We start from the raw sequence: 22547 nt of genomic DNA on the forward strand, positions 1-22547 counted from the left end.
TTACCTTTGTTCCTCTACACTTCTCAATGTCATACCAGTTGATGTGTATTCCCTTTCCTTGTTAGCCCTCCACAAATGCGCGATCTCTCACATCTCTGGATTAAATTCAATTTGCCACTGCTCTACCCCCTTATCAGTTGATTGATATCTTCCTGGAGTCTCCAGCTTTCTTCTTCATTATCAACCACACTGCCTATTTTAATAACACCTGAAAACTTCGTAAGCATAACACCTATATTCAAGTTTAGATCATTGATAAATACCATAAAAAGCAATGGATCTGGCACTGAAAACTGTGGAACCCCACTGGAAACATCCTTCCAGTCACAAAAACACCCATCAAACATTACCGTTTGCTTCCTGCCTCTGAGCCAAATTTGGATCCAATTTGCCACTTCGCCCTGAATCACATGGGCTTTTACTTAGAAAATGCATAATCATTAAATGTTATCCTGCCTTTGTGGGAAAACATCATTAATTGACTGATGATGTTCATTTGCACAACTAAAGAAATGTTAACTGAAGGAGAATCCTTAATTGAATAACTTATCTGTGCTCTGCACTTTAGCTCTGAATCCATAAACCATTTTGGACACTGTGCTTTAGAAGTCTGCTTCAAAATGTTCATTGCTGGTAACATGTACATGAGACGTTGGAAACAGTGAGATAGACTGTAGTGCAAGGGACTGGTTATTGTGAAACAGCAAAGAAAATATACATTCTGGAAGAATACCATCGAAAAGAAGTGTGGCCCTAACAGCCAAAAAGAAGATAAAGTGCTGAGCCCTTTTCAGCAAAAAATTATTTTTCAAACATTTCTCTGACCGAATCTTCATAAAAGAAAAATGATGCTTTTAAAGTCATTAAACCCGAATTTTCGTGCACCCGAATCTTCTGAATCAGATGCCTCTCGTTGTGTCGACTGAATCCATGTCCCTTTCAATATTCTGCTGACATGCACACTATTAAATGTGCCACTAACTTATAGAATCAAAGAATAACGGAATGGATGCAGCCCGTCGAGCCCATGCCAACTCTCAACAAGTCTCACTCCCCTGTCATTTACCCACAGCTGTGCAATTTTTTTCATTCGGATACTTATCCAACTCCGTTTTGAAAGATAAGATTGAGTCTGACTCCACCGCCCTTTAGAGAAGTGTATTCCAGATTCTAACCACTTGCTGAGGAATGGCCACTCCTGTTCCTATGTATAAAGGCAGAGAAACACGGGATCAATTCCTGCCACACTCACAACCTTGCAATATCGCACCGTTATTCGATTCTCGTGACACAAGCTCCAGAAGTGTAGTCCAGCTGTTGAGGTTAAAGCTCTGGTTATGTTCCCAACGATGTTATTGCACCAGCGTTTCCGTAGTGTAGTGGTTATCACGTTCGCCTAACACGCGAAAAGTCCCAGGTTCAAAACCGGGCGGAAACATTATGCAAACGTGTTCAATTAATGATAAGATAAAATTAAATCATTCATATTGGTGGTTCAATGTTAACAGAGTGCAGTGTCTCACGATGCTGTTCCATTTGCTGATTTCTCTCTACAGTTCTGTTCACACTCAAATTCTACACAGTGTCTCTCACTCCCTCCCGCTTCCAGCCCTGACGCTGGAGAAACCATATCTCAAAGCTGCACATTCCGTGCATTCAGGTCAGCTGTGAGAGATTATTGAAGGATCCTGCCACGCCACCACGCTTCACAACAGAAAATTAAAGCCACAAACAAACCCATCGACTAATCGCTCTTCCTCAGCTCCAGAGTGAGTGAGGGCGGGACAAGCCCTAACTTCCGCTCCCACACTCTCCAATCAGCCGCTGCCGGCGGAAAGCGGAGAATGCAGCATCAAACAGCGGTTTACCGCCCTTCACTGGGCTGCAAAATGCCACCGTTCCAGACAACGCTCCCCGTGCTCCGAACAGCAGCCTCATAAGATGCTTCATCTCAGCTTCCTGAGTTCGAGCCCCAGCTTGCACGAACACTTCTTCACTGGAAACAGCATTAATTATCTGATTGCCACGTTTTGCATCATGAAAGTAATCCTAACCGATAATTATATAATCATAGAGGTTTACAGCATGGAAGGAGTCATTTACGCCCAACGTATCTGCACCGGCCAACAAATGCCCAGTTTTAGGTGTGTCCCCCTGCACCTTATTGCATTTCATGTGCACATCTAAGAACTTGTTAAATGTGGTGAGGGTTTCTGCCTGCACCACACTTTCAGGCAGTGAGTTTGAGACCCCCACAAACATCTGCATGCAGAATGTTCACTTCAAATCCCCTTTAACCCTTACACTAATTACTTTTAAATTATGCAGCCTGGTTGTTGACCACTGCACTATGTGAAATAGACCCTTTTAATCAACAATATCTAGGCCTTTCCTATTTTTATACACCTCAATGCGGTCGCCCATCAGCCTCCTCTGTTCCAAGGAAAACAAACCCATCCTATCCAATCTGTCCTCATAGCAATGTTGCTCCACTCCCGGCAACATCTACGTAAATCTCCTCTGTACCCTCTCCAGCGTATTCACGTTCTTCCTTCAATGCGGTGACCAGAACTGCACGCAGTACTCCAGCTGTGGCCTAACCAGAATTTTATACAGTTCTAGCACAACCCACTTGCTGCTCTGTTCCTTGCTTCTGCCAATAAATGCAATCATTCCATATGACTTCTTAATCAACTTTTCCAACTGGTCAGCTACTTTCAGGGATCTGTGGACAAGCAATCCCAGTTACCTTTGTTCCTCTACACTTCTCAATGTCATACCAGTTGATGTGTATTCCCTTTCGTTGTTATCCCTCCACAAATGCGCGATCTCTCACATCTCTGGATTAAATTCAATTTGCCACTGCACTTCCCACTTATCAGTTGATTGATATCTTCCTGGAGTCTCCAGCTTTCTTCTTCATTATCAACCACACTGCCTATTTTAATAACACCTGAAAACTTCGTAATCATAACACCTATATTCAAGTTTAGATCATTGATAAATACCATAAGAAGCAATGGATCTGGCACTGAAAACTGTGGAACCCCACTGGAAACATCCTTCCAGTCACAAAAACACCCATCAAACATTACCCTTTGCTTCCTGCCTCTGAGCCAAATTTGGATCCAATTTGCCACTTCGCCTTGAATCACATGGGCTTTTACTTAGAAAATGCATAATCATTAAATGTTATCCTGCCTTCATGGGAAAACATCATTAATTGACTTATGATCTTCATTTGCACAACTAAAGAAATGTTAACTGAAGGAGAATCCTTAATTGAATAACTTATCTGTGCTCTGCACTTTACCTCTGAATCCATAAACCATTTTGGACACTGTGCTTTAGAAGTCTGCTTCAAAATGTTCATTGCTGGTAACATGTATATGAGACGTTGGAAACAGTGAGATAGACTGCAGTGCAAGGGACTGGTTATTGTGAAACAGCAAAGAAAATATACATTCTGGAAGAATACCATCGAAAAGAAGTGTGGCCCTAACAGCCAAAAAGAAGATGAAGTGCTGAGCCCTTTTCAGCAAAAAATTATTTTTCAAACATTTCTCTGACCGAATCTTCACAAAAGAAAAATGATGCTTTTAAAGTCATTAAACCCGAATTTTCATGCACCGGAATCTTCTGAATCAGATGCCTCTCGTTGTGCCGACTGAATCCATGTCCCTTTCAATATTCTGCTGACATGCACACTATTAAATGTGCCACTAACTTATAGAATCAAAGCATGAGGGAATGGATGCAGCCCGTCGAGCCCATGCCAACTCTCAACAAGTCTCACTCCCCTGTCATTTACCCACAGCTGTACAATTTTTTTCATTCGGATACTTATCCAACTCCGTTTTGAAAGATAAGATTGAGTCTGACTCCACCGCCCTTTAGAGAAGTGTATTCCAGATTCTAACCACTTGCTGAGGAATGGCCACTCCTGTTCCTATGTATAAAGGCAGATAAACACGGGATCAATTCCTACCACACTCACAACCTTGCTAAATATAGCACCGTCATTCTGTTCTCGTGACACAAGCTCCAGAAGTGTCGTCCAGCTGTTGAGGTTAAAGCTCTGGTTATGTTCCCAACAATGTTACTGCCACAGCGTTTCCGTAGTGTAGTGGTTATCACGTTCGCCTAACACGCGAAAGGTCCCCGGTTCGAAACCGGGCGGAAACATTATGCAAACGTGTTCAATTCATGATAAGATAAAATTAAATCATTCATATTAGTGGTTCAATGTTAACAGAGTGCAGTGTCTCACGATGCTGTTCCATTTGCTGATTTCTCTCTGCAGTTCTGTTCACACTCAAATTCTACACAGTGTCTCTCACTCCCTCCCGTTTCCAGCCCTGACGCTGGAGAAACCATATCTCAAAGCTGCACATTCCGTGCATTCAGGTCAGCTGTGAGAGATTATTAAAGGATCCTGCCACGCCACCACGCTTCACAACAGAAAATTAAAGCCACAAACAAACCCATCGACTAATCGCTCTTCCCCAGCTCCAGAGTGAGTGAGGGCGGAACAAGCCCTAACTTCCGCTCCCACACTCTCCAATCAGCCGCTGCCGGCGGAAAGCGGAGAATGCAGCATCAAACAGCGGTTTACCGCCCTTCACTGGGCTTCAAAATGCCACCGTTCGAGACAACGCTCCACCTGCTCCGAACAACAGCCTCACAAGATGCTTGATCTCAGCTTCCTGAGTTCGAGCCCCAGCTTGCACGAACACTTCTTCACTGGAAACACCATTAATTATCTGATTGCCACGTTTTGCATCATGAAAGTAATCCTAACCGATAATTATATAATCATAGAGGTTTACAGCATGGAAGGAGTCATTTAAGCCCATCGTATCTGCACCGGCCAACAAATGCCCAGTTTTAGGTGTGTACCCCTGCACCTTATTGCATTTCATGTGCACATCTAAGAACTGGTTAAATGTGGTGAGGGTTTCTGCCTGCACCACACTTTCAGGCAGTGAGTTTGAGACCCCCACAAACATCTGCATGCAGAATGTTCACTTCAAATCCCCTTTAACCCTTACACTAATTACTTTTAAATTATGCAGCCTGGTTGTTGACCACTCCACTATGTGAAATAGACCCTTTTAATCAACAATATCTAGGCCCCTCCTATTTTTATACACCTCAATGCTGTCGCCCATCAGCCTCCTCTGTTCCAAGGAAAACAAACCCATCCTATTCAATCTGTCCTCATAGCAAAGTTGCTCCACTCCCGGCAACATCTACGTAAATCTCCTCTGTACCCTCTCCAGCGTATGCACGTTCTTCCTTCAATGCGGTGACCAGAACTGCACGCAGAACTCCAGCTGTGGCCTAACCAGAATTTTATACAGTTCTAGCATAACCCACTTGCTGTTCTGTTCCTTGCTTCTGCAATAAATGCAACCATTCCATATGAATTCTTAATCAACTTTTCCAACTGGTCAGCTACCTTCAGGGATCTGTGGACAAGCAATCCCAGTTACCTTTTTTCCTCTACACTTCTCAATGTCATACCAGTTGATGTGTATTCCCTTTCCTTGTTAGCCCTCCACAAATGCGCGATCTCTCACATCTCTGGATTAAATTCAGTTTGCCACTGCTCTACCCACTTATCAGTTGATTGATATCTTCCTGGAGTCTCCAGCTTTCTTCTTCATTATCAACCACACTGCCTATTTTAATAACACCTGAAAACTTCGTAATCATAACACCTATATTCAAGTTTAGATCATTGATAAATACCATAAAAAGCAATGGATCTGGCACTGAAAACTGTGGAACCACACTGGAAACATCCTTCCAGTCACAAAAACACCCATCAAACATTACCTTTTGCTTCCTGCCTCTGAGCCAAATTTGGATCCAATTTGCCACTTCGCCCTGAATCACATGGGCTTTTACTTAGAAAATGCATAATCATTAAATGTTATCCTGCCTTCATGGGAAAACATCATTAATTGACTGATGATCTTCATTTGCACAACTAAAGAAATGTCAACTGAAGGAGAATCCTTAATTGAATAACTTATCTGTGCTCTGCACTTTACCTCTGAATCCATGAACCATTTTGGACACTGTGCTTTAGAAGTCTGCTTCAAAATGTTCATTGCTGGTAACATGTATACGAGACGTTGGAAACAGTGAGATAGACTGCAGTGCAAGGGACTGGTTATTGTGAAACAGCAAAGAAAATATACATTCTGGAAGAATACCATCGAAAAGAAGTGTGGCCCTAACAGCCAAAAAGAAGATGAAGTGCTGAGCCCTTTTCAGCAAAAAATTCTTTTTCAAACATTTCTCTGACCGAATCTTCACAAAAGAAAAATGATGCTTTTAAAGTCATTAAACCCGAATTTTCATGCACCGGAATCTTCTGAATCAGATGCCTCTCGTTGTGCCGACTGAATCCATGTCCCTTTCAATATTCTGCTGACATGCACACTATTAAATGTGCCACTAACTTATAGAATCAAAGCATAAGGGAATGGATGCAGCCGGCGAGCCCATGCCAACTCTCAACAAGTCTCACTCCCCTGTCTTTTACCCACAGCTGTGCAATTTTTTTCATTCGGATACTTATCCAACTCCGTTTTGAAAGATAAGATTGAGTCTGACTCCACCGCCCTTTAGAGAAGTGTATTCCAGATTCTAACCACTTGCTGAGGAATGACCACTCCTGTTCCTATGTATAAAGGCAGAGAAACGCGGGATCAATTCCTGCCACACTCAAAACCTTGCTAAATATAGCACCGTCATTCTATTCTCGTGACACAAGCTCCAGAAGTGTCGTCCAGCTGTTGAGGTTAAAGCTCTGGTTATGTTCCCAACAATCTTAATGCCACAGCGTTTCCGTAGTGTAGTGGTTATCACGTTCGCCTAACACGCGAAAAGTCCCCGGTTCGAAACCGGGCGGAAACATTATGCAAACGTGTTCAATTAATGAGAAGATAAAATTAAATCATTCATATTAGTTGTTCAATGTTAACAGAGTGCAGTGTCTCACGATGCTGTTCCATTTGCTGATTTCTCTCTGCAGTTCTGTTCACACTCAAATTCTACACAGTGTCTCTCACTCCCTCCCGTTTCCATCCCTGATGCTGGAGAAACCATATCTCAAAGCTGCACATTCCGTGCATTCAGGTCAGCTGTGAGAGTTTATTAAAGGATCCTGCCACGCCACCACGCTTCACAACAGAAAATTAAAGCCACAAACAAACCCATCGACTAATCGCTCTTCCTCAGCTCCAGAGTGAGTGAGGGCGGGACAAGCCCTAACTTCCGCTCCCACACTCTCCAATCAGCCGCTGCCGGCGGAAAGCGGAGAATGCAGCATCAAACAGCGGTTTACCGCCCTTCACTGGGCTGCAAAATGCCACCGTTCCAGACAACGCTCCCCGTGCTCCGAACAGCAGCCTCATAAGATGCTTCATCTCAGCTTCCTGAGTTCGAGCCCCAGCTTGCACGAACACTTCTTCACTGGAAACACCATTAATTATCTGATTGCCACGTTTTGCATCATGAAAGTAATCCTAACCGATAATTATATAATCATAGAGGTTTACAGCATGGAAGGAGTCATTTAAGCCTATCGTATCTGCACCGGCCAACAAATGCCCAGTTTTAGGTGTGTACCCCTGCACCTTATTGCATTTCATGTGCACATCTCAGAACTGGTTAAATGTGGTGAGGGTTTCTGCCTGCACCACACTTTCAGGCAGTGAGTTTGAGACCCCCACAAACATCTGCATGCAGAATGTTCACTTCAAATCCCCTTTAACCCTTACACTAATTACTTTTAAATTATGCAGCCTGGTTGTTGACCACTCCACTATGTGAAATAGACCCTTTTAATCAACAATATCTAGGCCCCTCCTATTTTTATACACCTCAATGCGGTCGCCCATCAGCCTCCTCTGTTCCAAGGAAAACAAACCCATCCTATCCAATCTGTCCTCATAGCAAAGTTGCTCCACTCCCGGCAACATCTACGTAAATCTCCTCTGTACCCTCTCCAGCGTATTCACGTTCTTCCATCAATGCGGTGACCAGAACTGCACGCAGTACTCCAGCTGTGGCCTAACCAGAATTTTATACAGTTCTAGCATAACCCACTTGCTTTTCTGTTCCTTGCTTCTGCCAATAAATGCAACCATTCCATATGAATTCTTCATCAACTTTTCCAACTGGCCAGCTACCTTCAGGGATCTGTGGACAAGCAATCCCAGTTACCTTTGTTTCTCTACACTTATCAATGTCATACCAGTTGATGTGTATTCCCTTTCCTTGTTAGCCCTCCACAAATGCGCGATCTCTCACATCTCTGGATTAAATTCAATTTGCCACTGCTCTACCCCCTTATCAGTTGATTGATATCTTCCTGGAGTCTCCAGCTTTCTTCTTCATTATCAACCACAATGCCTATTTGAATAACACATGTAAACTTCGTAATCATAATACTTATATTCAAGTTTAGATCATTGATAAATACCATAAAAAGCAATGGATCTGGCACTGAAAACTGCGGAACCACACTGGAAACATCCTTCCAGTCACAAAAACACCCATCAAACATTACCCTTTGCTTCCTGCCTCTGAGCCAAATTTTGATCCAATTTGCCACTTCGCCCTGAATCACATGGGCTTTTACTTAGAAAATGCATAATCATTAAATGTTATACTGCCTTCATGGGAAAACATCATTAATTGACTGATGATCTTCATTTGCACAACTAAAGAAATGTTAACTGAAGGAGAATCCTTAATTGAATAACTTATCTGTGCTCTGCACCTTACCTCTGAATCCATAAACCATTTTGGACACTGTGCTTTAGAAGTCTGCTTCAAAATGTTCATTGCTGGTAACATGTACATGAGACGTTGGAAACAGTGAGATAGACTGCAGTGCAAGGGACTGGTTATTGTGAAACAGCAAAGAAAATATACATTCTGGAAGAATACCATCGAAAAGAAGTGTGGCCCTAACAGCCAAAAAGAAAATGAAGTGCTGAGCCCCTTTAAGCAAAAAATTCTTTTTCAAACATTTCTCTGACCGAATCTTCACAAAAGAAAAATGATGCTTTTAAAGTCATTAAACCCGAATTTTCGTGCACCCGAATCTTCTGAATCAGATGCCTCTCGTTGTGCCGACTGAATCCATGTCGCTTTCAATATTCTGCTGACATGCACACTATTAAATGTGCCACTAACTTATAGAATCAAAGAATAAGGGAATGGATGCAGCCCGTCGAGCCCATGCCAACTCTCAACAAATCTCACGCCCCTGTCATTTACACACAGCTGTGCAATTTTTTTCATTCGGATACTTATCCAACTCCGTTTTGAAAGATAAGATTGAGTCTGACTCCACCGCCCTTTAGAGAAGTGTATTCCAGATTCTAACCACTTGCTGAGGAATGGCCACTCCTGTTCCTATGTATAAAGGCAGAGAAACACGGGATCAATTCCTGCCACACTCACAACCTTGCTAAATGTAGCACCGTTATTCGATTCTCGTGACACAAGCTCCAGAAGTGTAGTCCAGCTGTTGAGGTTAAAGCTCTGGTTATGTTCCCAACAATGTTAAAGCAACAGCGTTTCCGTAGTGTAGTGGTTATCACGTTCGCCTAACACGCGAAAGGTCCCCGGTTCGAAACCGGGCGGAAACATTATGCAAACGTGTTCAATTAATGATTAGATAAAATTAAATCATTCATATTCGTGGTTCAATATTAACAGAGTGCAGTGTCTCACGATGCTGTTCCATTTGCTGATTTCTCTCTACAGTTCTGTTCACACTCAAATTCTACACAGTGTCTCTCACTCCCTCCCGTTTCCAGCCCTGACGCTGGAGAAACCATATCTCAAAGCTGCACATTCCGTGCATTCAGGTCAGCTGTGAGAGATTATTAAATGATGCTGCCACGCCACCACGCTTCACAGCAGAAAATTAAAGCCACAAACAAACCCATCGACTAATCGCTCTTCCCCAGCTCCAGAGTGAGTGAGGGCGGGACAAGCCCTAACTTCCGCTCCCACACTCTCCAATCAGCCGCTGCCGGCGGAAAGCGGAGAATGCAGCATCAAACAGCGGTTTACCGCCCTTCACTGGGCTGCAAAATGCCACCGTTCGAGACAACGCTCCCCGTGCTCCGAACAGCAGCCTCATAAGATGCTTCATCTCAGCTTCCTGAGTTCGAGCCCCAGTTTGCATGAACACTTCTTCACTGGAAACACCATTAATTATCTGATTGCCACGTTTTGCATTATGAAAGTAATCCTAACCGATAATTATATAATCATAGAGGTTTACAGCATGGAAGGAGTCATTTAAGCCCATCGTATCTGCACCGGCCAACAAATGCCAAGTTTTAGGTGAGCACCCCTGCACCTTATTGCATTTCATGTGCACGTCTAAGAACTTGTTAAATGTGGTGAGGGTTTCTGCCTGCTTCAAAATGTTCATTGCTGGTAACATGTACATGGGAAGTTGGAAACAGTGAAATAGACTGTAGTGCAAGGGACTGATTATTGTGAAACAGCAAAGAAAATATACATTCTGGAAGAATACCATCCAAAAGAAGTGTGACCCGAACAGCCAAAAAGAAGATGAAGTGCTGTGTCCTTTTCAGCAAAAAATTATTTTCCCAAACATTTCTCTGACCGAATCTTCACAAAACAAAAATGATGCTTTTAAAGTCATTAAACCCGAATTTTCGTGCAACCGAATCTTCTGAATCAGATGCCTCTCGTTGTGCCTACTGAATCCATGTCCCTTTCAATATTCTGCTGACATGCACACTATTAAATGTGCCACGAACGTATACAATCAAAGAATAACGGAATGGGTGCAGCCCGTCGAGCCCATGCCAACTCTCAACAAGTCTCACTCCCCTGTCATTTACCCACAGCTGTGCAATTTTTTGCATTCGGATACTTATCCAACTCCGTTTTAAAAGATAAGATTGAGTCTGACTCCACCGCCCTTTAGAGCAGTGTATTCCAGATTCTAACCACTTGCTGAGGAATGGCCACTCCTGTTCCTATGTATAAAGGCAGAGAAACACGTGATCAATTCCTGCCACACTCACAACCTTGCTAAATATCGCACCGTTATTCTATTCTCGTGACACAAGCTACAGAAGTGTAGTCCAGCTGTTGAGGTTAAAGCTCTGGTTATGTTCCCAACAATGTTACTGCCGCAGCGTTTCCGTAGTGTAGTGGTTATCACGTTCGCCTCACACGCGAAAGGTCCCCGGTTCGAAACCGGGTGGAAACATTATGCAAAAGTGTTCAATTAATGATTCGATAAAATTAAATCATTCATATTAGTGGTTCAATATTAACAGAGTGCAGTGTCTCACGATGCTGTTCCATTTGATGATTTCTCTCCACAGTTCTGTTCACACTCAAATTCTACACAGTGTCTCTCACTCCCTCCCGTTTCCAGCCCTGACGCTGGAGAAACCATATCTCAAAGCTGCACATTCCGTGCATTCAGGTCAACTGTGAGAGATTATTAAAGGATCCTGCCACGCCACCACGCTTCACACCAGAAAATTAAAGCCACAAACAAACCCATCGACTAATCGCTCTTCCCCAGCTCCAGAGTGAGTGAGGGCGGGACAAGCCCTAACTTCCGCTCCCACACTCTCCAATCAGCCGCTGCCGGCGGAAAGCGGAGAATGCAGTATCAAACAGCGGTTTACCGCCCTTCACTGGGCTGCAAAATGCCACCGTTCGAGACAACGCTACCCGGACACCGAACAGCAGCCTCATAAGATGCTTCATCTCAGCTACCTGAGTTCGAGCCCCAGCTTGCACGAACACTTCTTCACTGGAAACACCATTAATTATCTGATTGCCACGTTTTGCATCATGAAAGTAATCCTAACCGATAATTATATAATCATAGAGGTTTACAGCATGGAAGGAGTCATTTAAGCCCATCGTATCTGCACCGGCCAACAAATGCCCTGCACCTTATTGCATTTCATGTGCACATCTAAGAACTTGTTAAATGTGGTGAGGGTTTCTGTCTGCTTCAAAATGTTCATTGCTGGTAACATGTACATGGGACTTTGGAAACAGTGAGATAGACTGTAGTGCAAGGGACTGTTTATTGTGAAACAGCAAAGAAAATATACATTCTGGAAGAATACCATCGAAAAGAAGTGCGACCCTAACAGCCAAAAAGAAGATGAAGTGCTGAGTCCTTTTCAGCAAAAAATTATTTTCCCAAACATTTCTCTGACCGAATCTTCACAAAACAAAAATGATGCTTTTAAAGTCATTAAACCGGAATTTTCGTGCACCCGTATCTTCTGAATCAGATGCCTCTCGTTGTGCCGACTGAATCCATGTCCCTTTCAATATTCTGCTGACATGCACATTTCTTAACCAACTTTTCCAACTCGCCAGCTACCTTCAGGGATCTGTGGACAAGCAATCCCAGTTGCCTTTGTTCCTCTACACTTCTCAATGTCATACCAGTTGATGTGTATTCCCTTTCCTTGTTAGCCCTCCACAAATGAGCGATCTCTCACATCTCTGGATTAAATTCCATTTGCCACTGATCTACCCCCTTATCAGTTGATTGATATCTTCCTGGAGTCTCCAGCTTTCTTCTTCATTATCAACCACACTGCCTATTTTAATAACACCTGAAAACTTCGTAATCATAACACCGATATTCAAGTTTAGATCATTGATAAATACCATAAAAAGCAATGGATCTGGCACTAAAAACTGTGGAACCCCACTAGAAACATCCTTCCAGTCACAAAAACACCCATCAAACATTACCGTTTGCTTCCTGCCTCTGAGCCAAATTTGGATCCAATTTGCCACTGTGCCCTGAATCACATGGGCTTTTACTTAGAAAATGCATAATCATTAAATGTTATCCTGCCTTCATGGGAAAACATCATTAACTGACTGATGATCTTCATTTGCACAACTAAAGAAATGTTAACTGAAGGAGAGTCCTTAATGGAATAACTTATCTGTGCTCTGCACTTTACCTCTGAATCCATAAACCATTTTGGACACTGTGCTTTAGAAGTCTGCTTCAAAATGTTCCTTGCTGGTAACATGTACATGGGACGTTGGAAACAGTGAGATAGACTGTAGTGCAAGGGACTGGTTATTGTGAAACAGCAAAGAAAATATACATTCTGGAAGAATACCATCGAAAAGAAGTGTGGCCCTAACAGCCAAAAAGAAGATGAAGTGCTGAGCCCTTTTCAGCAAAAGAATCTTTGCCCAAACATTTCTCTGACCGAAACTTCACAAAACAAAAATGATGCTTTTAAAGTCATTAAACCCGAATTGTAGTGCACCCGAATCTTCTGAATCAGATGCCTCTCGTTGTGCCGACTGAATCCATGTGCCTTTCAATATTCTGCTGACATGCACACTATTAAATGTGCCACTAACTTATAGAATCAAAGAATAAGGTAATGGTTGCAGCCCGTCGAGCCCATGCCAACTCTCAACAAGTCTCACTCCCCTCTCATTTTCCCACAGCTGTGCAATTTTTTTCATTCGGATACTTATCCAACTCCGTTTTGAAAGATAAGATTGAGTCTGACTCCACCGCCCTTTAGAGCAGTGTATTCCAGATTCTAAACACTTGCTGAGGAATGGCCACTCCTGTTCCTATGTATAAAGGCAGAGAAACACGGGATCAATTCCTGCCTCACTCACAACCTTGCGAAATATAGCACCGTCATTCTATTCTCGTGACACAAGCTCCAGAAATGTAGTCCAGCTTTTGAGGTTAAAGCTCTGGTTATGTTCCCAACAACGTTACTGGCACAGCGTTTCCATAGTGTAGTGGTTATCACGTTCGCCTCACACGCGAAAGGTCCCCGTTTCGAAACCGGGCGGAAACATTATGCAAACGTGTTCAATTAATGATCAGATAAAATTAAATCATTCATATTCGTGGTTCAATATTAACAGAGTGCAGTGTCTCACGATGTTGTTCCATTTGCTGATTTCTCTCTGCAGTTCTGTCCACACTCAAATTCGACACAGTGTCTCTCACTCCCTCCCGTTGCCAGCCCTGACGCTGGAGAAACCATATCTCAAAGCTGCACATTCCGTGCATTCAGGTCAGCTGTGAGAGATTATTAAAGGATCCTGCCACGCCACCACGCTTCACAACAGAAAATTAAAGCGACAAGCAAACTCATCGACTCATCGCTCTTCCCCAGCTCCAGAGTGAGTGAGGGCGGGACAAGCCCTAACTTCCGCTCCCGCACTCTCCAATCAGCCGCTGCCGGCGGAAAGCGGAGAATGCAGCATCAAACAGCGGTTTACCGCCCTTCACTGGGCTGCAAAATGCCACCGTTCGAGACAACGCTCCCCGTACACCAAACAGCAGCCTGAAAAGATGCTTCATTTCAGCTTCCTGAGTTCGAGCCCCAGCTTGCACGAACACTTCTTCACTGGAAACACCATTAATTATCTGATTGCCACGTTTTGCGTCATGAAAGTAATCCTAACCGATAATTATATAATCATCGAGGTTTACAGCATGGAAGGAGTCATTTAAGCCCATCGTATCTGCACCGGCCAACAAATGTCCAGTTTTAGATGTGTCCCCCTGCACCTTATTGCATTTCATGTGCACATCTCAGTACTTGTTAAATGTGGTGAGGGTTTCTGCCTGCACCACACTTTCAGGCAGTGAGTTTGAGACCCCCACAAACATCTGCATGCAGAATGTTCACTTCAAATCCCCTTTAACCCTTACACTAATTACTTTTAAATTATGCAGCCTGGTTGTTGACCACTCCACTATGTGAAATAGACCCTGTTAATCAACAATATCTAGGCCCCTCCTTTTTATATACACCTTAATGCTGTCGCCCATCAGCCTCCTCTGTTCCAAGGAAAACAAACCGATCCTAACCAATCTGTCCTCATATCAAAGTTGCTCTACTCCCGGCAACATCTACGTAAATCTCCTCTGTACCCTCTCCAGCGTATTCACGTCCTTCCTTCAATGCGGTGACTAGAACTGCACGCAGTACTCCAGCTGTGGCCTAACCAGAAGTTTATACAGTTCTAGCAAAACCCACTTGCTGTTCTGTTCCTTGCTTCTGCCAATAAATGCAACCATTCCATATGACTTCTTAACCAACTTTTCCACCTGACCAGCTACCTTCAGGGATCTGTGGACAAGCAATCCCAGTTACCTTTGTTCCTCTACACTTCTCAATGTCATACCAGTTGATGTGTATTCCCTTTCCTTGTTAGCCCTCCACAAATGCGCGATCTCTCACATCTCTGGATTAAATTCCATTTGCCACTGCTCTACCCCCTGATCAGTTGATTGATATCTTCCTGGAGTCTCCAGCTTTCTTCTTCATTATCAATCACACTGCCTATTTTAATAACACCTGAAAACTTCGTAATCATAACACCTATATTCAAGTTTAGTTCATTGATAAATAGCATAAAAAGCAATGGATCTGGCACTGAAAACTGTGGAACCCCACTGGAAACATCCTTCCAGTCACAAAAACACCCATCAAACATTACCCTTTGCTTCCTGCCTCTGAGCCAAATTTGGATCCAATTTGCCACTACGCCCTGAATCACATGGGCTTTTACTTAGAAAATGCATAATCATTAAATGTTATCCTGCTTCATGGGAAAACATCATTTATTGACTGATGATCTTCATTTGCACAACTAAAGAAATGTTAACTGAAGGAGAGTCCTTAATTGAATAACTTAGCTGTGCTCTGCACTTTACCTCTGAATCCATAAACCATTTTGGACACTGTGCTTTAGAAGTCTGCTTCAAAATGTTCATTGCTGGTAACATGTACATGAGACGTTGGAAACAGTGAGATAGACTGCAGTGCAAGGGACTGGTTATTGTGAAACAGCAAAGAAAATATACATTCTGGAAGAATACCATCGAAAAGAAGTGTGGCCCTAACAGCCAAAAAGAAAATGAAGTGCTGAGCCCCTTTAAGCAAAAAATTCTTTTTCAAACATTTCTCTGACCGAATCTTCACAAAAGAAAAATGATGCTTTTAAAGTCATTAAACCCGAATTTTCGTGCACCCGAATCTTCTGAATCAGATGCCTCTCGTTGTGCCGACTGAATCCATGTCCCTTTCAATATTCTGCTGACATGCACACTATTAAATGTGCCACTAACTTATAGAATCAAAGAATAAGGGAATGGATGCAGCCCGTCGAGCCCATGCCAACTCTCAACAAATCTCACGCCCCTGTCATTTACACACAGCTGTGCAATTTTTTTCATTCGGATACTTATCCAACTCCGTTTTGAAAGATAAGATTGAGTCTGACTCCACCGCCCTTTAGAGAAGTGTATTCCAGATTCTAACCACTTGCTGAGGAATGGCCACTCCTGTTCCTATGTATAAAGGCAGAGAAACACGGGATCAATTCCTGCCACACTCACAACCTTGCTAAATGTAGCACCGTTATTCGATTCTCGTGACACAAGCTCCAGAAGTGTAGTCCAGCTGTTGAGGTTAAAGCTCTGGTTATGTTCCCAACAATGTTAAAGCAACAGCGTTTCCGTAGTGTAGTGGTTATCACGTTCGCCTAACACGCGAAAGGTCCCCGGTTCGAAACCGGGCGGAAACATTATGCAAACGTGTTCAATTAATGATTAGATAAAATTAAATCATTCATATTCGTGGTTCAATATTAACAGAGTGCAGTGTCTCACGATGCTGTTCCATTTGCTGATTTCTCTCTACAGTTCTGTTCACACTCAAATTCTACACAGTGTCTCTCACTCCCTCCCGTTTCCAGCCCTGACGCTGGAGAAACCATATCTCAAAGCTGCACATTCCGTGCATTCAGGTCAGCTGTGAGAGATTATTAAAGGATGCTGCCACGCCACCACGCTTCACAGCAGAAAATTAAAGCCACAAACAAACCCATCGACTAATCGCTCTTCCCCAGCTCCAGAGTGAGTGAGGGCGGGACAAGCCCTAACTTCCGCTCCCACACTCTCCAATCAGCCGCTGCCGGCGGAAAGCGGAGAATGCAGCATCAAACAGCGGTTTACCGCCCTTCACTGGGCTGCAAAATGCCACCGTTCGAGACAACGCTCCCCGTGCTCCGAACAGCAGCCTCATAAGATGCTTCATCTCAGCTTCCTGAGTTCGAGCCCCAGTTTGCATGAACACTTCTTCACTGGAAACACCATTAATTATCTGATTGCCACGTTTTGCATTATGAAAGTAATCCTAACCGATAATTATATAATCATAGAGGTTTACAGCATGGAAGGAGTCATTTAAGCCCATCGTATCTGCACCGGCCAACAAATGCCAAGTTTTAGGTGAGCACCCCTGCACCTTATTGCATTTCATGTGCACGTCTAAGAACTTGTTAAATGTGGTGAGGGTTTCTGCCTGCTTCAAAATGTTCATTGCTGGTAACATGTACATGGGAAGTTGGAAACAGTGAAATAGACTGTAGTGCAAGGGACTGATTATTGTGAAACAGCAAAGAAAATATACATTCTGGAAGAATACCATCCAAAAGAAGTGTGACCCGAACAGCCAAAAAGAAGATGAAGTGCTGTGTCCTTTTCAGCAAAAAATTATTTTCCCAAACATTTCTCTGACCGAATCTTCACAAAACAAAAATGATGCTTTTAAAGTCATTAAACCCGAATTTTCGTGCAACCGAATCTTCTGAATCAGATGCCTCTCGTTGTGCCTACTGAATCCATGTCCCTTTCAATATTCTGCTGACATGCACACTATTAAATGTGCCACGAACGTATACAATCAAAGAATAACGGAATGGGTGCAGCCCGTCGAGCCCATGCCAACTCTCAACAAGTCTCACTCCCCTGTCATTTACCCACAGCTGTGCAATTTTTTGCATTCGGATACTTATCCAACTCCGTTTTAAAAGATAAGATTGAGTCTGACTCCACCGCCCTTTAGAGCAGTGTATTCCAGATTCTAACCACTTGCTGAGGAATGGCCACTCCTGTTCCTATGTATAAAGGCAGAGAAACACGTGATCAATTCCTGCCACACTCACAACCTTGCTAAATATCGCACCGTTATTCTATTCTCGTGACACAAGCTACAGAAGTGTAGTCCAGCTGTTGAGGTTAAAGCTCTGGTTATGTTCCCAACAATGTTACTGCCGCAGCGTTTCCGTAGTGTAGTGGTTATCACGTTCGCCTCACACGCGAAAGGTCCCCGGTTCGAAACCGGGTGGAAACATTATGCAAAAGTGTTCAATTAATGATTCGATAAAATTAAATCATTCATATTAGTGGTTCAATATTAACAGAGTGCAGTGTCTCACGATGCTGTTCCATTTGATGATTTCTCTCCACAGTTCTGTTCACACTCAAATTCTACACAGTGTCTCTCACTCCCTCCCGTTTCCAGCCCTGACGCTGGAGAAACCATATCTCAAAGCTGCACATTCCGTGCATTCAGGTCAACTGTGAGAGATTATTAAAGGATCCTGCCACGCCACCACGCTTCACACCAGAAAATTAAAGCCACAAACAAACCCATCGACTAATCGCTCTTCCCCAGCTCCAGAGTGAGTGAGGGCGGGACAAGCCCTAACTTCCGCTCCCACACTCTCCAATCAGCCGCTGCCGGCGGAAAGCGGAGAATGCAGTATCAAACAGCGGTTTACCGCCCTTCACTGGGCTGCAAAATGCCACCGTTCGAGACAACGCTACCCGGACACCGAACAGCAGCCTCATAAGATGCTTCATCTCAGCTACCTGAGTTCGAGCCCCAGCTTGCACGAACACTTCTTCACTGGAAACACCATTAATTATCTGATTGCCACGTTTTGCATCATGAAAGTAATCCTAACCGATAATTATATAATCATAGAGGTTTACAGCATGGAAGGAGTCATTTAAGCCCATCGTATCTGCACCGGCCAACAAATGCCCTGCACCTTATTGCATTTCATGTGCACATCTAAGAACTTGTTAAATGTGGTGAGGGTTTCTGTCTGCTTCAAAATGTTCATTGCTGGTAACATGTACATGGGACTTTGGAAACAGTGAGATAGACTGTAGTGCAAGGGACTGTTTATTGTGAAACAGCAAAGAAAATATACATTCTGGAAGAATACCATCGAAAAGAAGTGTGACCCTAACAGCCAAAAAGAAGATGAAGTGCTGAGTCCTTTTCAGCAAAAAATTATTTTCCCAAACATTTCTCTGACCGAATCTTCACAAAACAAAAATGATGCTTTTAAAGTCATTAAACCGGAATTTTCGTGCACCCGTATCTTCTGAATCAGATGCCTCTTGTTGTGCCGACTGAATCCATGTCCCTTTCAATATTCTGCTGACATGCACATTTCTTAACCAACTTTTCCAACTCGCCAGCTACCTTCAGGGATCTGTGGACAAGCAATCCCAGTTGCCTTTGTTCCTCTACACTTCTCAATGTCATACCAGTTGATGTGTATTCCCTTTCCTTGTTAGCCCTCCACAAATGAGCGATCTCTCACATCTCTGGATTAAATTCCATTTGCCACTGATCTACCCCCTTATCAGTTGATTGATATCTTCCTGGAGTCTCCAGCTTTCTTCTTCATTATCAACCACACTGCCTATTTTAATAACACCTGAAAACTTCGTAATCATAACACCGATATTCAAGTTTAGATCATTGATAAATACCATAAAAAGCAATGGATCTGGCACTAAAAACTGTGGAACCCCACTAGAAACATCCTTCCAGTCACAAAAACACCCATCAAACATTACCGTTTGCTTCCTGCCTCTGAGCCAAATTTGGATCCAATTTGCCACTGTGCCCTGAATCACATGGGCTTTTACTTAGAAAATGCATAATCATTAAATGTTATCCTGCCTTCATGGGAAAACATCATTAACTGACTGATGATCTTCATTTGCACAACTAAAGAAATGTTAACTGAAGGAGAGTCCTTAATGGAATAACTTATCTGTGCTCTGCACTTTACCTCTGAATCCATAAACCATTTTGGACACTGTGCTTTAGAAGTCTGCTTCAAAATGTTCCTTGCTGGTAACATGTACATGGGACGTTGGAAACAGTGAGATAGACTGTAGTGCAAGGGACTGGTTATTGTGAAACAGCAAAGAAAATATACATTCTGGAAGAATACCATCGAAAAGAAGTGTGGCCCTAACAGCCAAAAAGAAGATGAAGTGCTGAGCCCTTTTCAGCAAAAGAATCTTTGCCCAAACATTTCTCTGACCGAAACTTCACAAAACAAAAATGATGCTTTTAAAGTCATTAAACCCGAATTGTAGTGCACCCGAATCTTCTGAATCAGATGCCTCTCGTTGTGCCGACTGAATCCATGTGCCTTTCAATATTCTGCTGACATGCACACTATTAAATGTGCCACTAACTTATAGAATCAAAGAATAAGGTAATGGTTGCAGCCCGTCGAGCCCATGCCAACTCTCAACAAGTCTCACTCCCCTCTCATTTTCCCACAGCTGTGCAATTTTTTTCATTCGGATACTTATCCAACTCCGTTTTGAAAGATAAGATTGAGTCTGACTCCACCGCCCTTTAGAGCAGTGTATTCCAGATTCTAAACACTTGCTGAGGAATGGCCACTCCTGTTCCTATGTATAAAGGCAGAGAAACACGGGATCAATTCCTGCCTCACTCACAACCTTGCGAAATATAGCACCGTCATTCTATTCTCGTGACACAAGCTCCAGAAGTGTAGTCCAGCTGTTGAGGTTAAAGCTCTGGTTATGTTCCCAACAACGTTACTGGCACAGCGTTTCCATAGTGTAGTGGTTATCCCGTTCGCCTCACACGCGAAAGGTCCCCGTTTCGAAACCGGGCGGAAACATTATGCAAACGTGTTCAATTAATGATCAGATAAAATTAAATCATTCATATTCGTGGTTCAATATTAACAGAGTGCAGTGTCTCACGATGTTGTTCCATTTGCTGATTTCTCTCTGCAGTTCTGTCCACACTCAAATTCGACACAGTGTCTCTCACTCCCTCCCGTTGCCAGCCCTGACGCTGGAGAAACCATATCTCAAAGCTGCACATTCCGTGCATTCAGGTCAGCTGTGAGAGATTATTAAAGGATCCTGCCACGCCACCACGCTTCACAACAGAAAATTAAAGCGACAAGCAAACTCATCGACTCATCGCTCTTCCCCAGCTCCAGAGTGAGTGAGGGCGGGACAAGCCCTAACTTCCGCTCCCACACTCTCCAATCAGCCGCTGCCGGCGGAAAGCGGAGAATGCAGCATCAAACAGCGGTTTACCGCCCTTCACTGGGCTGCAAAATGCCACCGTTCGAGACAACGCTCCCCGTACACCAAACAGCAGCCTGAAAAGATGCTTCATTTCAGCTTCCTGAGTTCGAGCCCCAGCTTGCACGAACACTTCTTCACTGGAAACACCATTAATTATCTGATTGCCACGTTTTGCGTCATGAAAGTAATCCTAACCGATAATTATATAATCATCGAGGTTTACAGCATGGAAGGAGTCATTTAAGCCCATCGTATCTGCACCGGCCAACAAATGTCCAGTTTTAGATGTGTCCCCCTGCACCTTATTGCATTTCATGTGCACATCTCAGTACTTGTTAAATGTGGTGAGGGTTTCTGCCTGCACCACACTTTCAGGCAGTGAGTTTGAGACCCCCACAAACATCTGCATGCAGAATGTTCACTTCAAATCCCCTTTAACCCTTACACTAATTACTTTTAAATTATGCAGCCTGGTTGTTGACCACTCCACTATGTGAAATAGACCCTGTTAATCAACAATATCTAGGCCCCTCCTTTTTATATACACCTTAATGCTGTCGCCCATCAGCCTCCTCTGTTCCAAGGAAAACAAACCGATCCTAACCAATCTGTCCTCATAGCAAAGTTGCTCTACTCCCGGCAACATCTACGTAAATCTCCTCTGTACCCTCTCCAGCGTATTCACGTCCTTCCTTCAATGCGGTGACTAGAACTGCACGCAGTACTCCAGCAGTGGCCTAACCAGAAGTTTATACAGTTCTAGCAAAACCCACTTGCTGTTCTGTTCCTTGCTTCTGCCAATAAATGCAACCATTCCATATGACTTCTTAACCAACTTTTCCACCTGACCAGCTACCTTCAGGGATCTGTGGACAAGCAATCCCAGTTACCTTTGTTCCTCTACACTTCTCAATGTCATACCAGTTGATGTGTATTCCCTTTCCTTGTTAGCCCTCCACAAATGCGCGATCTCTCACATCTCTGGATTAAATTCCATTTGCCACTGCTCTACCCCCTGATCAGTTGATTGATATCTTCCTGGAGTCTCCAGCTTTCTTCTTCATTATCAATCACACTGCCTATTTTAATAACACCTGAAAACTTCGTAATCATAACACCTATATTCAAGTTTAGTTCATTGATAAATAGCATAAAAAGCAATGGATCTGGCACTGAAAACTGTGGAACCCCACTGGAAACATCCTTCCAGTCACAAAAACACCCATCAAACATTACCCTTTGCTTCCTG

At 43.3% G+C, this 22547-nt stretch overlaps 9 non-coding genes across 9 annotated transcripts; all 9 read left to right on the forward strand.

Annotated features, from left to right (window-relative positions):
- Positions 1-1365: 1365 nt before the first annotated feature.
- trnav-aac (transfer RNA valine (anticodon AAC)) lies at positions 1366-1438 on the forward strand. The gene has a single exon. It is a non-coding gene; the product is annotated as a tRNA-Val (tRNA).
- Positions 1439-4112: 2674 nt separating this feature from the next.
- trnav-aac (transfer RNA valine (anticodon AAC)) lies at positions 4113-4185 on the forward strand. The gene has a single exon. It is a non-coding gene; the product is annotated as a tRNA-Val (tRNA).
- A 2672-nt stretch (positions 4186-6857) lies between these two features.
- trnav-aac (transfer RNA valine (anticodon AAC)) lies at positions 6858-6930 on the forward strand. Its single transcript has one exon. It is a non-coding gene; the product is annotated as a tRNA-Val (tRNA).
- Positions 6931-9604: 2674 nt separating this feature from the next.
- On the forward strand, positions 9605-9677 carry trnav-aac (transfer RNA valine (anticodon AAC)). Its single transcript has one exon. It is a non-coding gene; the product is annotated as a tRNA-Val (tRNA).
- A 1537-nt stretch (positions 9678-11214) lies between these two features.
- On the forward strand, positions 11215-11287 carry trnav-cac (transfer RNA valine (anticodon CAC)). Its single transcript has one exon. It is a non-coding gene; the product is annotated as a tRNA-Val (tRNA).
- A 2544-nt stretch (positions 11288-13831) lies between these two features.
- Positions 13832-13904, forward strand: trnav-cac (transfer RNA valine (anticodon CAC)). Its single transcript has one exon. It is a non-coding gene; the product is annotated as a tRNA-Val (tRNA).
- Positions 13905-16577: 2673 nt separating this feature from the next.
- trnav-aac (transfer RNA valine (anticodon AAC)) lies at positions 16578-16650 on the forward strand. The gene has a single exon. It is a non-coding gene; the product is annotated as a tRNA-Val (tRNA).
- Positions 16651-18187: 1537 nt separating this feature from the next.
- On the forward strand, positions 18188-18260 carry trnav-cac (transfer RNA valine (anticodon CAC)). Its single transcript has one exon. It is a non-coding gene; the product is annotated as a tRNA-Val (tRNA).
- Positions 18261-20804: 2544 nt separating this feature from the next.
- Positions 20805-20877, forward strand: trnav-cac (transfer RNA valine (anticodon CAC)). The gene has a single exon. It is a non-coding gene; the product is annotated as a tRNA-Val (tRNA).
- Positions 20878-22547: the final 1670 nt, after the last annotated feature.

Source organism: Pristiophorus japonicus, chromosome 3 (genome assembly GCF_044704955.1).
Source record: "Pristiophorus japonicus isolate sPriJap1 chromosome 3, sPriJap1.hap1, whole genome shotgun sequence".
In the NCBI taxonomy this organism is placed as follows: domain Eukaryota; kingdom Metazoa; phylum Chordata; class Chondrichthyes; family Pristiophoridae; genus Pristiophorus; species Pristiophorus japonicus.